The 18,447-nt window shown below is 39.1% G+C and overlaps 1 protein-coding gene across 6 annotated transcripts in view; it reads right to left on the reverse strand.

The window, feature by feature from the left end:
* LOC133571100 (uncharacterized) overlaps positions 1-18,447 on the reverse strand; it is a 62,516-nt gene that overhangs the window by 11,821 nt on the left and 32,248 nt on the right. For all 6 annotated transcript variants that reach the window (XM_061924196.2, XM_061924189.2, XM_061924162.2 and 3 more), the window contains one exon: positions 11,802-11,918. The gene's annotated coding sequence lies outside the window, so the exon portion shown is untranslated. The remainder of the gene's footprint in view (positions 1-11,801; positions 11,919-18,447) is intronic.

Raw genomic sequence — 18,447 nt, forward strand, 5'->3', positions numbered from 1 at the left:
CACACAGACTGATGCATTCAAATGTTTATTTCATTTAATTTTGATGATTTGAAGTGGCAACAAATGAAAATCCAAAATTCCGTGTGTCACAAAATTAGAATATTGTGTAAGGCTAATACAAAAAAGGGATTTTTAGAAATGTTGGCCAACTGAAAAGTATGAAAATGAAAAATATGAGCATGTACAATACTCAATACTTGGTTGGAGCTCCTTTTGCCTCAATTACTGCGTTAATGCGGCGTGGCATGGAGTCGATGAGTTTCTGGCACTGCTCAGGTGTTATGAGAGCCCAGGTTGCTCTGATAGTGGCCTTCAACTCTTCTGCGTTTTTGGGTCTGGCATTCTGCATCTTCCTTTTCACAATACCCCACAGATTTTCTATGGGGCTAAGGTCAGGGGAGTTGGCGGGCCAATTTAGAACAGAAATACCATGGTCCGTAAACCAGGCACGGGTAGATTTTGCGCTGTGTGTAGGCGCCAAGTCCTGTTGGAACTTGAAATCTCCATCTCCATAGAGCAGGTCAGCAGCAGGAAGCATGAAGTGCTCTAAAACTTGCTGGTAGACGGCTGCGTTGACCCTGGATCTCAGGAAACAGAGTGGACCGACACCAGCAGATGACATGGCACCCCAAACCATCACTGATGGTAGAAACTTTACACTAGACTTCAGGCAACGTGGATCCTTTGCCTCTCCTGTCTTCCTCCAGACTCTGGGACCTCGATTTCCAAAGGAAATGCAAAATTTGCTTTCGTCAGAAAACATGACTTTGGACCACTCAGCAGCAGTCCAGCTGGTGTCGGTCCACTCTGTTTCCTGAGATCCAGGGTCAACGCAGCCGTCTACCAGCAAGTTTTAGAGCACTTCATGCTTCCTGCTGCTGACCTGCTCTATGGAGATGGAGATTTCAAGTTCCAACAGGACTTGGCGCCTGCACATTTATTGCAATTACTGAAATAAATCAAGTTTTTCAAAATATTCTAATTTACTGGCTTTTACCTGTATGTATGTATATGTACTTGTATATGTACAGTATGTGTATATGTATGTTTGTACAGTGAGTGTGCGTGTAATGTACGAACTTTGAGTATGTAAGTATGTACTGTATTTGTGTATGTATGTGGGAGCGTAGGTACGTATGTATGTATGTATGTATGAATAACGGTACGTATGTGAGTATATGTGTATTTGTATGTACAATATATTTGACTCCCAGTGTGTGTGGGAGCCAGAGTACGGCCCCGGCCACCCAGAGAGCCCAACCCAAAACAGCAGGTGTGGCGCCCAGGGACCACAGGCCCCACACAGCCAGGCCGGACAGCGACAGGAACCCCAGAGCCCGGCCCACCGTGCCGCCCGGAAGTGCCAGCAGCAGACCGCAGACAGCCGCGCCCGGCAGAGGACAAGGCACGGGAGAAGCAGGGGACAGCCAGCCCACAAAGCCAGTGAGAGACCACACCCCACACGGGCAGAAAGGCGGGACGCCCTGCCCGAGTGGCCCAGAGACTCCCCACACCCGGACGGGAAGACCGCTCCCGCCCCACCAGCAACCGGGCCCCCACAAGCCCAACCCCCAGGCCACCCCACCCAAGTTGGCCGCCGCAGGACTGCTCAGCACGGAGCCACGGGAACCACCCACCCCACCTGCAGGGACCCCAACGATGGAGATGGAACAACCAGCAACAGCCCTGTCGAATCCTCCCCCTGAGGGGAAGGATACAGGGGAATAATAATGATAATAATAATAATAATAATAATAATAATAATAATAAAATATGAATATACAAATTAAATAATAATGATTAAAAAATTAAATACTAATAACAAAAATAATAATAATAATTAAAAAAAATTATATATATATATATATATATATATATATATATATATATATATATATATATATATATATTAATTAAAAGAAGATCACAGACACACTGACACGCAAGGTTACTACCCCAGCAGCTGGCTGACTTGCAGCACCGCGGAATACCTTGCAGTGCACCAAGCTGCCACAATAGACACGGGGACTAGACCCAGCAGGCCCCAACCAAGACAGGCACCCGGACGGGATGGACGGTGGGACCCAGGAGCTCCAGACACGCAGCCCGGATGCAGTAGCCTGAGGCGCTGACCCCCGCCGTACAAGCAGGCCCTGAGAGTACCCCCAGAAATATATATATATATATATATATATATATATATATATATATATATATATATATATATATATATATATATATATATATATATATATATATATGTATATATACACATACATACATGTATACATATTCATATATACATACACATATACACATATATACATATATATATATATATATATATATATATATATATATATATATATATATATATATATATATACATATATATATATATATATATATATGTATATATACACATACATACATGTATACATATTCATATATACATACACATATACACATATATACATATACATACATACATACATACATACATACATACACACGTTTACATACCTACCTCCATCCATCCATCCATCCACAGACACACACACACACACACACACACACACACACACACACACACACACACACACACACACACACACACACACACACACACCACTGCCCAAACAACCGAGAAACAGTACCTGCACCAGACAAGGGGGCAGCGCTGCCACTGCATCAAGTCACCAACACAGACCCCACAGCGCAAGGCCGGACCACACGGGCACGGACCCCACCCAACAGGAAGCAAAACCCGTGCAACGTCACACAAAAATAAATAAATACAAATAAATAAATAATAATAATAATACAATTAAATTAAAATAAATACTAATTCAAAATAATAAATGAATAAAAGCCTCGCACCCTCAGTGAGGTCTCTGCCCGGGAATGGCAGGCCACCAGACCGCAGTCCCTGCAACCCGCGCCGGCCGAGGAGGCAATGAGAAGCGCGCCGTACTCCCAAACCCAAAACCCCCCCATGCATGTGTACCAGTCCCCCAGAGTGTCTACTGTGTAGTTAAAATTAGGAGGTCAGCCGTTACAGCCGACCTCCAGTCCCTATTGATGTGTGTACTGTAGCGTAAGTGAGATATGTATGCTTGTAGGAACTAATAATGCCATTAAAATTGGGGGACATCAGTTGACCAACTTCGATTGCCTGTTCATCTTCTTGGTGTGACATTGTGATGTAAGCCACACTTACCGTATTTTCCGGACCATAGGGCGCACCGGATTAAAAGGCACAATGCCGATGAGCGGGTCTATTCAGGTCTTTTTTCATATATAAGGCGCACCGGATTATAAGGCACATTAAAGGAGTTATGTTATGATTTTTTTTCTAAATGTAGAATGTAGTCTATATAACATGTAATGGTGGTTCTTTGCTCAAAATGTTGCATAGATGATGTTTTACAGATCATCTTCAAGCCGCTTTCTAAAAGTCGCTTCAGGATGCGCCGTATTGTGGGCGGTCTTATTTACGTGGCTCACCTTCGACAGCGTCTTCTCCCAGTCATCTTTGTTGTAGCGGTGTAGCGTGCAAGGACGGGAGTGGAAGAAGTGTCAAAAGATGGCGCTATCTGTTTTAATGACATTCAGACTTTACTTCGATCAATAACAGAGCAGCGTCTCCTCAGACGTGCCTCTCCTGATGACTGCATCTGGCTCTCAGATAAATCTTAGCTGACATCACTTAACACGATAAGAAATGAATAATTCCGCTGGATTCACAGTGTTAAAAGTAACGTTCAAAATATAAAACATTCTCATGCATTTTAATCCATCCATCCGTTTTCCACCGCACCTGTTCAAGAAGTTGCATGAATATATATACTCTAGCTTTTAAATAGACCCCCCTTTTAGACCAGTTGATCTGCCATCTCTTTTCTGCTCTGCCCCCCTCTCCTGCGTGGAGAGGTTATTAGGTGACCGCAGATGACTCGCCAGCTGTTCAAAGTCGGGACCCAGGGTGGACCACTCATCTGTGCATCAGTTGGGGACATCTCTGCGCTGTTGACTTGTCTCCACTCAAGATTATCTCCTGCTGGCCCCACTATGGACTGGACTCTTACACTATTATATTAGATCCACTATGGCCTGGACTCTCACACTATTATGTTAGATCCACTATGGACTGGACTCTCACACTATTATGTTAGATCCACTATGGTCTGAACTCTCACACTATTATGTTAGATCCACTATGGACTGGACTCTGTCACTATTATGCTAGATCCACTATGGACTGGACTCTCACTATTATGTTAGATCCACTATGGACTAGACTCTCACTATTATGTTGGATCCACTATGGACTAGACTGTCACTATTATGTTAGATCCACTATGGAATGGATTCTCGCACTATTATATTAGATCCACTATGGACTGGACTCTCACTATTATGTTAGATCCACTATGGACTGGACTCACACACTATTATGTTAGATCCACTATGGACTGGACTCTCACACTATTATGTTAGATCCACTATGGTCTGGACTCACACACTATTATGTTAGATCCACTATGGACCGGACTCTCACACTATTATGTTAGATCCACTATGGACTGAACTCTCACACTATTATGTTAGCTCCACTATGGACTGGACTCTCACACTATTATTTTAGATCAACTATGGACTGGACTCTCACAATATTATGTTAGATCCACTATGGACTGGACTCTCACACTGTTATGTTAGATTCGCTATGGACTGGACTCTCACACTATTATGTTAGATCCACTATGGTCTGGACTCTCACACTATTATGTTAGATCCACTAGGGACTGGACTCTCACACTGTTATGTTAGATCCACTATGGACTGAACTCTCACACTATTATGTTAGATCCACTATGGACTGGACTCTCACACTATTATTTTAGATCCACTATGGACTGGACTCTGTCACTATTATGTTAGATCCACTATGGACTGGACTCTCACAATATTATGTTAGATCCACTATGGACTGGACTCTCACACTGTTATGTTAGATTCGCTATGGACTGGACTCTCACAATATTATGTTAGATCCACTATGGACTGGACTCTCACAATATTATGTTAGATCCACTATAGACTGGACTCTCACACTGTTATGTTAGATCCGCTATGGACTGGACTCTCACACGATTATGTTAGATCCACTATGGACTGGACTCTCTCACTATTATGTTAGATCCACAATGGACTAGACTCTCACTATTATGTTAGATCCACTATGGACTGGACTCTCACACTATTATGTTAGATCAACTATGGACTGGACTCTCACACTATTATGTTAGATCCACTATGGACTGAACTCTCACACTATTATGTTAGATCCACTATGGACTGGACTCTCACACTATTATGTTAGATCCACTATAGACTGGACTCTCACACTATTGTTAGATCTACTATGGACTGGACTTTCACACTATTATGTTAGATCCACTATGGACTGGACTCTGACACTATTATGTTAGATTCACTATGGACTGGACTCTCACACAATTATGTTAGATCCATTATGGACTGGACTCCCACACTATTATGTTAGATCCACTATGGACTGGACTCTCACACTATTATGTTAGATCCACTATAGACTGGACTCTCACACTATTGTTAGATCTACTATGGACTGGACTTTCACACTATTATGTTAGATCCACTATGGACTGGACTCTGACACTATTATGTTAGATTCACTATGGACTGGACTCTCACACAATTATGTTAGATCCATTATGGACTGGACTCCCACACTATTATGTTAGATCCACTATGGACTGAACTCTCACACTATTATGTTAGATCCACCATGGACTGGACTCTCACACTATTATGTTAGATCCACTATGGACTGAACTCTCTCACTATTGTGTTAGATCCACTATGGACTAGACTCTCACTATTATGTTAGATCCACTATGGACTGGACTCTCACTATTATGTTAGATCCACTATGGACTAGACTCTCACTATTATGTTAGATCCACTATGGACTGGACTCTCACTATTATGTTAGATCCACTATGGACTAGACCAGTGGTTTTTAACCTTGTTGGAGGTACCGAACCCCACCAGTTTCATATGCGCATTCACCGAACCCTTCTTTAGTGAAAAATAAAATGTTGTTTTTTTTTTCAAATTCAAGACAAAGTTATATGTTGTTGGTAACACTTTATCTAAGTAACAAAGACTTAATTTAGAGTTATTTGGTTAGGGTTAGGGTAAGGGGGTTAGTGTTATAATAAGGCCATGCCGAATAAGGCATTAATAAGTACTTATTAATGACTAGTTAAGAGCCAATATGTTACTAATTTGCATGTTAATAAGCAACTAATTAATGGTGAATATGTTCCCCATACTAAAGTGTTACCATGTTTTTATACTGGTGCACAAAATGAACCGAGCATTAACATCACCTTGTTCAGAGAACAAAACCAACACAGTGCATAAACTCACAACAAATTACACACCTGCAAACCAGTCTGACTTCTGCTGTTGCCGTATCCGTAATACGCCGATAGGGAGAAGTTTTTATTTACACGATGAGTAAGTATCTTTGTACTTTGTTTATGTAGTTTACCCGTCCTTGGGTACTGTTTGTTGAATTTACTGCATGTCTGTACTTTGTTTATGTAGTTTACCTGTTCTTGTGTACTGTTTGTTGAATTTACTGTATCTTAGTACTTTATGTAGTTTACCTGTTCTTGTGTACTGTTTGTTGAATTTACTAATTGATTGTACTTTGTTTATGTAGTTTACCTGTTCTTGTGTACTGTTGGTTGAATTTACTGCATCTTTGTACTTTGTTTATGTAGTTTACCTGTTCTTGTGTACTGTTTGTTTAACTTACTGCATCTTTGTACTTTGTTTATGTAGTTTACCTGTTCTTGTGTACTGTTTGTTGAATTTACTGTATCTTTGTACTTTATGTAGTTTACCTGTTTTTGTGTACTGTTTGTTGAATTTACTACATGATTGTACTTTGTTTATGTAGTTTACCTGTTCTTGTGTACTGTTGGTTGAATTTACTGCATCTTGTACTTTGTTTATGTAGTTTACCCATTCTTAGGTACTGTTTGTTGAATTTACTGCATGTTTGTACTTTGTTTATGTAGTTTACCTGTTCTTGTGTACTGTTTGTTGAATTTACTGTATCTTTGTACTTTGTTTATGTAGTTTACCCGTCCTTGGGTACTGTTTGTTGAATTTACTGCATGTCTGTACTTTGTTTATGTAGTTTACCTGTTCTTGTGTACTGTTTGTTGAATTTACTGTATCTTAGTACTTTATGTAGTTTACCTGTTCTTGTGTACTGTTTGTTGAATTTACTAATTGATTGTACTTTGTTTATGTAGTTTACCTGTTCTTGTGTACTGTTGGTTGAATTTACTGCATCTTTGTACTTTGTTTATGTAGTTTACTTGTTCTTGTGTACTGTTTGTTGAATTTACTGTATCTTTGTACTTTGTTTATGTAGTTTACCTTTTCTTGTGTACTGTTTGTTAAATTTACTGTATCTTTGTACTTTGTTTATGTAGTGTACTTGTTCTTGTGTACTGTTGGTTGAATTTACTGCATGTTTGTACTTTGTTTATGTAGTTTACCTGGTCTTGTGTACTGTTTGTTGAACTTACTGCATCTTTGTACTTTGTTTAAGTAGTTTACCTGTTCTTGTGTACTGTTTGTTGAATTTACTGCATCTTTGTACTTTATGTAGTTTACCTGTTCTTGTGTACTGTTTGTTGAATTTACTACATGATTGTACTTTGTTTATGTAGTTTACCTGTTCTTGTGTACTGTTTGTTGAATTTACTGCATCTTTGTACTTTGTTTATGTAGTTTACCTGTTCTTGTGTATTGTTTGTAGAATTTACTGCATCTTTGTACTTTGTTTATGTAGTTTACCTTTTCTTGTGTACTGTTTGTTGAATTTACTGTATCTTTGTACTTTGTTTATGTAGTTTACCCGTTCTTGGGTACTGTTTGTTGAATTTACTGCATGTCTGTACTTTGTTTATGTAGTTTACCTGTTCTTGTATACTGTTTGTTGAATTTACTGTATCTTTGTACTTTGTTTATGTAGTTTACCTGTTCTTGTGTACTGTTTGTTGAACATACTGCATCTTTGTACTTTGTTTATGTAGTTTACTTTTTCTTGTGTACTGTTTGTTGAATTTACTGCATGTTTGTACTTTGTTAATGTATTTTACTTGTTTTTGTGTACTGTTTGTTGAATTGACTGCAATTTTTGTACTTTATTTATATAGTTTACCTGTTCTTGTGTACTGTTTGTAAAATTTACTGTATCTTTGTACTTTGTTTATGTAGTTTACTTGTTCTTGTGTACTGTTTGTTGAATTTACTGCATGTTTGTACTTTGTTTATGTAGTTTACTTGTTCTTGCATATTTTTTGTTGAATTTACTGCATGTTTGTACTTTGTTTATGTAATTTACCTGTTCTTGTGTACTGTTTGTTGAATGTACTGCATGTTTGTACTTTGTTTATGTAGCCTACTCTGATTATTACCAAGAAAAATGCTAAAATATTTTTTTCTCTGTTGAGTACGACTTTTCAAACAGAATATTTTCATTTGAAATTTGTGTTTCATATGTTACAAAATAGGTTTTTATTAGGACGTGTACTACTTTGACTAAAACTTCTGAAGTGTTGATAATGACCAGTTCCACAGCATTAAAATGCAACCTCCTATTTAGCTGCAAAATAAGCCTAAAAATAAAAGCACAAAAGCCTTAACCAGGATTCTACCACAGCAACTAACTACACTGCAAAAAGTCAGTGTTCAAAAACAAGAACAAAAAATACAAAAATTAGGGGTATTTTATTAGAACTAAGCAAAATTATCTGCCAATAGAACAAGAAAATTTGGCTTGTCAAGATTTTCCAAAACAAGTAAAATTAGCTAACCTCAATGAACCCCAAAATACCTTAAAATAAGTATATTCTCACTAATAACAAGGGCACTTTTCTTGGTAGAAAAAAAAGAGACCTTTTTGCTCAACGTGTTGAAAAATATTCTTAAATGAAGTAAATGCTAGTGCCATTATCTTGACATAATGATATGCGCTGGGCATTACATTTCTTGAAACCAGCAAACTTACACTAAAAACTAATTTATTGTTCTTAATGGAAAGGCAACAAGGCAACTGCTCGTTACTCTCGGGGTCTACTAGCTGCTCAGGCAAATCATATTGTCTAAAAATTCATTTTTCCATCGATAACATGACATCATCGCGTCAAGTGCGTGCTCTTTCAGTCAATTATTGCGCACATATACAGCCCGGTCCCCGGCCAAATTTTTTTTATTGTAATTTTGAAGAATTTCTCTGAATGTGCATGAACTCTTTCAAAAGTGTTTGAAATGTCACATGTTAATTGTTTAAATATGAAGTACAGTTCACTGCACTGTGCCAACTGTACTACTATATGAGTACGTGTTTTCTATTGTTTCATTGAAAATAAAACAGCAAAGTCCATTTGGCCGTCATCTGTTTTAATTATGAGACACAATTGTGTCAAAGTCATGATTTTTTATTTTTTTTTCATGCTTGAAATAAGAAATTATTACTTTAAAAAAGTAGTTTTATACTTGTGAGTGTTGATGACACAGCTTTGCAACAGTTGATATTCTAGTTTCAAGCATGTTTTACGCAATATAGGTCATCAAATCTCAACAACAAGCTGTAATATCTTACTGAGATCATTTAGGACCAAAACCCTTAAAACAAGTAAAACAAATGAACATAAAATCTGCTTAGTGAGAAGACTTATCTTATCAGACAGAACATAAGCAAATATCACCCTTATTTGAGATATTTAATCTTACTTAGATTTCAGTTTTTGCAGTGTAACATTTACTAATGTAATTGATTTTGTACAGACGCTACACAAAGGTGTTCCACCGCATTCATACACCTATTTTCATCTGTGGACAATTTTCTATGAGTATTACATGCTTTTGAGAAGAGTGAAGAAATGGTAAAAAAACAAACAAACAAGAACACACAAAACAATAACAATCATAATTAAAGCTGCAAGCAGCGATGGACTTTGACGGCACATAAAATCCAAACCGGAGCAGTAATTAAAACTCTTTCGTCAACTTTTAATCAGAAGGGTTCAATCTCTCTCCTGTGCTAGTTTGAAGCCGACACGACAAACGCGCTCAGAGGAGATAATGTTTGAAAAAAGGTGACCGATTTTTACAAAAATTTTGTTTTGAAGGGGGAATTGCAAACTTCCTGTTGATTTTTGCTGGGGGTTGTCAATATATGAAATGTAAGTCTAAGTAAGACCTACATAGAGGTTTTTGGTTCATGTCTCTAAGACATTCCTACTGGAAGTTACAGGCAGTTTTGTCTGAGTTTTCTTCCTAGGAGCAGTTGTGTCTGTGTTTTCTTCCTAGGGGGCGCTAGAGCGCAATTTTGAGTTTTGGGGTTGGGCTTTTTTATGAGAGCGCAATTGTTGCCAGTCCTGGTGTGTTTGTCCAGTTTGGTGAGTTTTGAAGCATGTTAAGGGGGTTAAATTACATCTCAAAGAGGCAAAAGTGACTGTTTTTACTAAACTTTTGTTAAATTACAGCTCAAAGAGGCGGCGGAATAATAATAAAACCTTACAATTACAATAGGGTCTTCTGTCCCAAAGGGACATTGCGGTCCCTAAGACTGTTTTTACAAAACTTTTGTTTGGAAGGGGGAATTGCAAACTTCCTGTTGATTTCTGCTGAAAGATGTCAATGTATGAAATGTAGATCTAAGTGAGACCTACATAGAGGTTTCATGTCTCTACGACATTCCTACTGGGAGTTAGAGGCAGTTTTGTCTGTGTTTTCTTCCTAGGGAGCGCTAGAGCGCAATTTTGAGTTTTGGGGCTAGGTTTTTTGATCGGATCGCAATTTTCGCCAGTCCTGATGTGTGTGTCAAATTTGGTGAGTTTTGAAGCATGTTAAGGGGGTCAAATTACAGCTCAAAGAGGCGGCGGAATAATAATAAAACCTTACAATTACAATAGGGTCCTCTGTCCCAAAGGGACAATGCGGTCCCTAATAATGGAAAGTCAAAATTCAACTTCAGAGTGGTGTTGGCCATTTGTATTTACCTGCTAAATAAGTCCATGCCAAGTATGCCGTTGTTGATAAAGATACAAAATAGTTTACAATTTGAACCACAAAGAGAGAAAACAAACTATTATTCTGCAATAGAAGATACAAACAATACAAACACTGCCCCAAACAAGAAGTCTTTAAATGTTCAACTCTTCACAAGTCTTATGATTTCTTCGATGAATGCATTATTAATCTGCCCTATTTTTGTTTGAAATTAGTATTCTTGTCCATTTGATAACCCAGAGGAAAACAAACAAAGCTGCCAAAGCGAAGGAGCGAACAAAGAAGATGCTGCGCATGTGGAGGAGTTGGAGACGACTCCTACACTGCACACGCGTCCGTCCAGAACGAAGAACACCCAATACTTGCAACACATCACAATCTCAATCATCACAATCTCAATAATCCTCTTTCCACTTTGCTCCCAAACATCCTTTCGAAGAACTCCGTCTGGCTAAAACGACCTCGACGTGAAAATGGCTTTTTTGTTTCATCCTGCCCTTCTCTGCACGAGCGTTCCTCCAAAGAGCTGTCCGTCACGAGAGCAACATGCAAACTTTGACGATCCACGCACTGAGAGTGCAGGCGTCGGACTTTGTCCCGCATAACGTGGGCGCCGGCGGCCATCTTAATGGAGCGGATGAGAGACTGACCTTAGCAGACGTCCCGTTCCTGTCCCAGACCAGCCGTTCCTGTCCCAGACGTCCCGGAGGGTCAACGGTCTCCTCAGCTCCGAACTGCGCTATTCTGTCAGAGCCAGCCTGTCATATCTGTGTGTGAAAGAATAGAAAACCTTACTGAAAGCCTGCTATTCGTCTGTCGTGTACGTAAGTGAGTGTGTCAAGAGAGTGTGTGTGTGTGTGTGTGTGTGTGTGCGTGTGTGTGTGTGTGTGTGTGTGTGCAAAGGGCTGAGGAAATGAGTAATATCTAGCAGTGAGAAGCATGTCTGCTCTGCACAGCCACACAGGCAGACCAGTTGCTGCTGCCACCCACTCGCTTGAATCACGGTGAGACACACACACACACACACACACACTTACGTACACACAGACTCAAACACTCATGCTGCAGGGTCACAGCTGGGGAGCTAGTGGTAGTATTATTGTCTTGTGAACTACAAAACCCCCAAAAGCAGTGAAGTTGGCACTTAGTGTAAATGGTAAATAAAACCAGAATACAATGATTTGCAAATCCTTTTCAACCCATATTCAAATTGAATAGACTGCAAAAGACAAGATATTTAATGTTCGAACTGGTAAACGTTGTTATTTTTTGCAAATATCATCAAACACTTTTTTGGATCATCAGGCTAATTGGGAACAGGTGGGTGCCATGATTGGGTATAAAAGTAGATTCCATGAAATGCTCAGTCAAATCACAAACAAGGATGGGGCGAGGGTCACCACTTTGTCAACAAATGCGTGAGCAAAATTGTTTAAGAACAACATTTCCCAACCAGCTATTGCAAGGAATTTAGGGATTTCACCATCTACGGTTCGTAATATCATCAAAGGGTTCAGAGAATCTGGAGAAATTGCCGAAAACCAACATTGAATGCCCGTGACCTTGGATCCCTCAGGCGGTACTGAATCAACAAGCGACATCAGTGTGTAAAGGATATCACCACATGGGTTCAGGAACACTTCAGAAAACCACTGACAGTAACTACAGCTGGTCGCTACATCTGTAAGTGCAAGTTAAAACTCTACTACGCAAAGCCATTTATCAACAACACCCAGAAACGCCGCCGGCTTCGCTGGGCCCGAGCTCATCTAAGATGGACTGATGCAAAGAGGAAAAGTGTTCTGTGGTCTGACGAGTCCACATTTCAAATTGTTTTTGGAAACTGTGGAAGTTGTGTCCTTCAGACCAAGACGAAAAAAAGAACCATCCGGATTGTTCTAGGCGCAAAGTGTAAAAGCCAGCATCTGTGATGGTATGGGGGTGTATTAGTGCCCAAGACATGGGTAACTTACACATCTGTGAAGGCACCATTAATGCTGAAAGGTACATACAGGTTTTGGAGCAACATATGTTGCCATTCAAGCAACGTTATCATGGACGCCCCTGCTTATTTCAGCAAGATAATGCCAATCCACATGTTACAACAGCGTGGCTTCATAGTAAAAGAGTGCGGGTACTAGACTGGCCTGCCTGTAGTCCAGACCTGTCTCCCATTGAAAATGTGTGGCGCATTATGAAGCCTAAAATACCACAACGGAGACCCCCGGACTGTTGAACAACTTAAGCTGTACATCAAGCAAGAATGGGAAAGAATTCAGTTCAGTTCCCAAACGTTTACTGAGTGTTGTTAAAAGGAAAGGCCATGTAACACAGTGGTAAAAATGCCCCTGTGACAACTTTTTTGCAATGTGTTGCTGCCATTCAATTCTAAGTTCATGATTATTTGCCTTCCTTGCTTAGATGGCAACATATGTTGCTCCAAAACCTGTATGTACCTTTCAGCATTAATGGTGCCTTCACAGATGTATAAGTTACCCATGTCTTGGGCACTAATACACCCCCATACCATCACAGATGCTGCCTTTTCAACTTTGCGCCTAGAACAATCCGGATGGTTCTTTTCCCCTTTGGTCCGGAGGATACGACGTCCACAGTTTCCCCCAAAAAAATAGTTACATGTGGACTCGTCAGACCACAGAACACTTTTCCACTTTGCATCAGTCCATCTTGGATGAGATCAGGCCCAGCAAAGCCAAGCGGCGTTTCTGGGTGTTGTTGATAAACGGCTTTGGCTTATAGTAGAGTTTAGACAAACTGTAGTTACTGACAGTGGTTTTCTAAAGTGTTCCTGAGCCGATGTGCTGATATCCTTTACACACTGATATCGCTTCTTGATGCAGTACTGTCCGTAATATCATCGCTTACGTGCAGTGATTTCTCCAGATTCTCTGAACCTTGTGATGATATTACGGACCGTAGATGGTGAAATCCCTAAATTCCTTGCAATAGCTGGTTGACAAATGTTGTTCTTAAACAATTTGCTCACGCATTTGTTGACAAAGTGGTGACCCTCGCCCCATCCTTGTTTGTGAATGACTGAGCATTTCATGGAAGCTGCTTTTGTACCCAATCATGGCACCCACCTGTTCCCAATGAGCCTGTTCACCTGTGGGATGTTCCAAATAAGTCAACTTAACACACACACACACACACACACACACACACACACACACACACACACACACACACACACACATTGAGATACACGTTTGGAAGTAGTTTACAACACAGTGGACTGACGACCACATGCACACTGTGGAGACCACAGCATTGTGTTGACAAAGTCACCTCAAGGTCATCTCATCTCCGCTGACGTGAAGCAAGAAGCACGATTCACGCAACTCTCAGCTTGACAAAAGGCACTTGGTAAAGGGCACCAAACGGTCACTAACTAACTAACTAACTAACTAACTAACTGACTGACTGACTAACTTACTGACCAACTACCTAACACACTGACAAACTAACTAACTACCTAACTAATAAACAAACTAGCTGACTAACAGACTAAAACTGATTAACTAACTGACCGACTAGCTGTCTAACAAGCAAACTGACTAACTACCTAACCAACTAACTGCCTAACTAACAACATAAATGCCCAACTAACTGCCTAACTAACTAATTAACTAACTAACTGACTGACAGACTAACAAACTGACCAACTAGCTAACACTCTGACTAACTAACTAACTGACTAGCTAACTAACCAACAAACTAACGGTCTAAATAACTGACCAAGTAGCGGTCTAACAAACAAACTGACTAACTACCTAACCAACTAACTGCCTAATTAACAAAGCAACTGACCAACTAACTGCCTAACTATCAAACTAACTAACTGACTAACAAGCTAACTGCCTGACTAACTAACTAAATAACTAACTGATTAACAAATAAACTGACTAACTAACTGACCAACTAACTAACTAACGAATTAACTAACTAACCAACACACTAACAAACTGACTAACTGACCAACTGACTGTACAACTAGCCAACTGACTAACTAACTACCAGAGTAATTAACTAACCAACTAACTTTCTAACTAACTATCTGACTAATAATCTGACTAACTAACTGACTAACTAACTAACTGACTAATAATCTGACTAACTGACTACCTAACTAATTAACAGAATAGTAATAGTCCATACGAACACATATCAAGGTTATTTCATACCAGCATACAAATAAAATGTACTTTTAAATGAACTACTTTATCAGTCAATTCATTATTCAACATGTATTATATCACTCTTCATTACAAATACCTCAAAGGGCTTCAACAACTCAACTAAACCACATTTTACTACTACAGTACTGCAACAAATACTACTACTACTACTACCACCACTACTACTACTACCACTACTACTACTACTACTACTACTACTACGACTACTACTACCACCACTAATACTACCACCACTATGACTACTACTATTACTACTACTACTACTACTACTACGACTACAACTACTACCACTACTACTATAACTACTACTACTACTGAGATTTTGCAACAAATACTACTACTACTACTACTACTACTACGACTACGACTACTACTACCACTACTACTATTACTACTGCTACTACTAAGATTCTGCAACAAATACTACTACTACTACTACTACTATGATTACTACTACTGTTACTACCACTACCACTACTGTTATCACTACTACTACGACGACTACTACTATTACTACTACTACTACTACCACCACTACTACTACTACTACTACTACTACTACTACTACTACGACGACGACAACTACTACCACTACTACTACCACTACTACTACCACCACTACCACTACTACGACTACTATTACTACTACTACTACTACTACTAAGACTATTGCCACCACTACTACTACTACTACTACAACAACAACTACTACTACTACTACCACCACTACTACCACTACTACTACTACCACTACTAACACTACTACTACTACTACTACTACTACAACTACTACGACTTCTACTACTACTACTACTACTACCACTACTAACACTACTACTACTACGACTTCTACCACTACTACTACGACTATTACCACCACCATTACTACTACTACTACTACTACTATGACTACTACTACTACTACTACTACCACTACCACTAGTACTACTACTACTATTAAAACTGACTAGTACTACTACTACCACCAATACTACTACCACCACTACTACTACTACTACCACCACTACAACTACTACTACTACGACTACTACCACTACTACTACTACCACTACTCCTATTACTACTACTACTACTACTACTACTACTACGACTACCACTACTACAACTACTACCACTACTACCACCACTACTACTACTACCAATCTGATTTGAATCCACATCCTCTGAGAAAGGGTCACAGATTTAGAGATGCTTCTCCCATGGTGATCTGCTGCTATGGATGTCCAGCGGGTTTAGTTATTAAATAGTTAAATTAATAGATCTTGTTTATTGAGAAGTGTTTGAAAGCATTTCAGAGCAGTGAGCAACAACATCATGTAAATATCAGCATGAGCCGCCAAGAGGTGGTTATACATTAAAACAGAACGACAGTGTTCTATAACCTCCCATATATCAAAACAAACAATATTGTGCTAATAAAAAGGATCATTAAAAAATTATAATACCATATATTGAGAATATTTCATTTTAAAATCAACACACAACACATGAGTTCTACTTACAAATGTGAGTTACGTTTTGTTGTAAAAGTAAGTTGACTACTCACAAATGTGAGTTAAGTCTTGTTGTAAAAGTAAGTTGACTACTCACAATGTGAGTTAAGTTTTGTTGTCAAAGTAAGTTGACTACTCACAAATGTGAGTTAAGTTTTGTCGTAAAAGTAAGTTGACTACTCACAATGTGAGTTAAGTTTTGTTGTAAAAGTAAGTTGACTACTCACAAATGTGAGTTAAGTTTTGTTGTAAAAGTAAGTTGACTACTCACAAATGTGAGTTAAGTTTTGTTGTAAAAGTAAGTTGACTACTCACAATGTGAGTTAAGTCTTGTTGTAAAGTAAGTTAATGTCACCTGCAAAAGTAAATTGACTCAATTACAAAACTATTTTTCTATAAACTGCGAGATAAAATGATGCAAAAAGTTGCCTAACTATTTTTTGTAAAACAAGATATATTTAGTCAGTTACTCTGAATCAATATTGATGTCATTTTTGGTTAAGAAGGACATGATGTATGAATAAGAAATTGTGTTTGTTGCGCTGAAGGGAAAGGTCATTGGGTCAACACAACCAAGAGATCACAGGTCACCAAAACTAAAATTTTATTAAGTCAGAAAATTTCAAAATCATGTCAATTGCAAATATTATCTAACAACAGCTGAGATGGCAGCACTATAAGATAATGGCAAGGACCAAACACGTGTGGGATTTAAGCAGACATACAAAACCCAAAACCAGTGAAGTTGGCACGTTGTGTATTTGGTAAATAAAAACAGAATACAACGATTTGCAAATCCTTATCACTCTTTCACTCTTTTACTATGAAGCCACGTTATTGTAACACGTGGCTTGGCATTGTATTGCTGAAATAAGCAGTGGCGTCCATGATAACGTTGATTGGATGGCAACATACGTTGCTCCAAAACTTGTATGTACCTTTCAGCATTAATGGCGCCTTGACAAATGTGTAAGTTAGCCATGCCTTGGGCACTAATACACCCCCATACCATCACAGATGCTGGCTTTTGAACCAATGCCTAGAACAACCTGGATGGGTCTTTTCCTCTTTGGTCCGGAGAACATGACGTCCATAGTTTCCAAAAACAATTTGAAATGTGGACTCGTCAGACCACAGAACACTTTTCCACTTTGCATCAGTCCATCTTAGATGAGCTCGGGCCCAGCGAAGCCTGCGGCGTTTCTGGGTGTTGTTGATAAATGGATTTCGCTTTGCATAGTAGAGTTTTAACTTGCACTTACAGATGGAGCGACCAACTGTAGTTACAGTTTTCTGAAGTGTTCCCGAGCCCATGTGGTGATATCCTTTACACACTGATGTCGCTTTTTGATGCAGTACCGCATGAGGGATCGAAGGTCACAGGCATTAAATGTTGTTTTTCGGCTTTCGCCTGATTCTCTAAACATTTTGATGATATTACAGACCGTAGATGGTGAAATCCTTAAATTCCTTGCAATAGCTGGTTGAGAAATATTGTTCTTAAACTGTTGGACAATTTGCTCACGCATTTGTTGACAAAGTGGTGACCCTCGTCCCATCCT

This window comes from Nerophis lumbriciformis, linkage group LG01 (assembly GCF_033978685.3).
Source record: "Nerophis lumbriciformis linkage group LG01, RoL_Nlum_v2.1, whole genome shotgun sequence".
NCBI classification, from domain to species: domain Eukaryota; kingdom Metazoa; phylum Chordata; class Actinopteri; order Syngnathiformes; family Syngnathidae; genus Nerophis; species Nerophis lumbriciformis.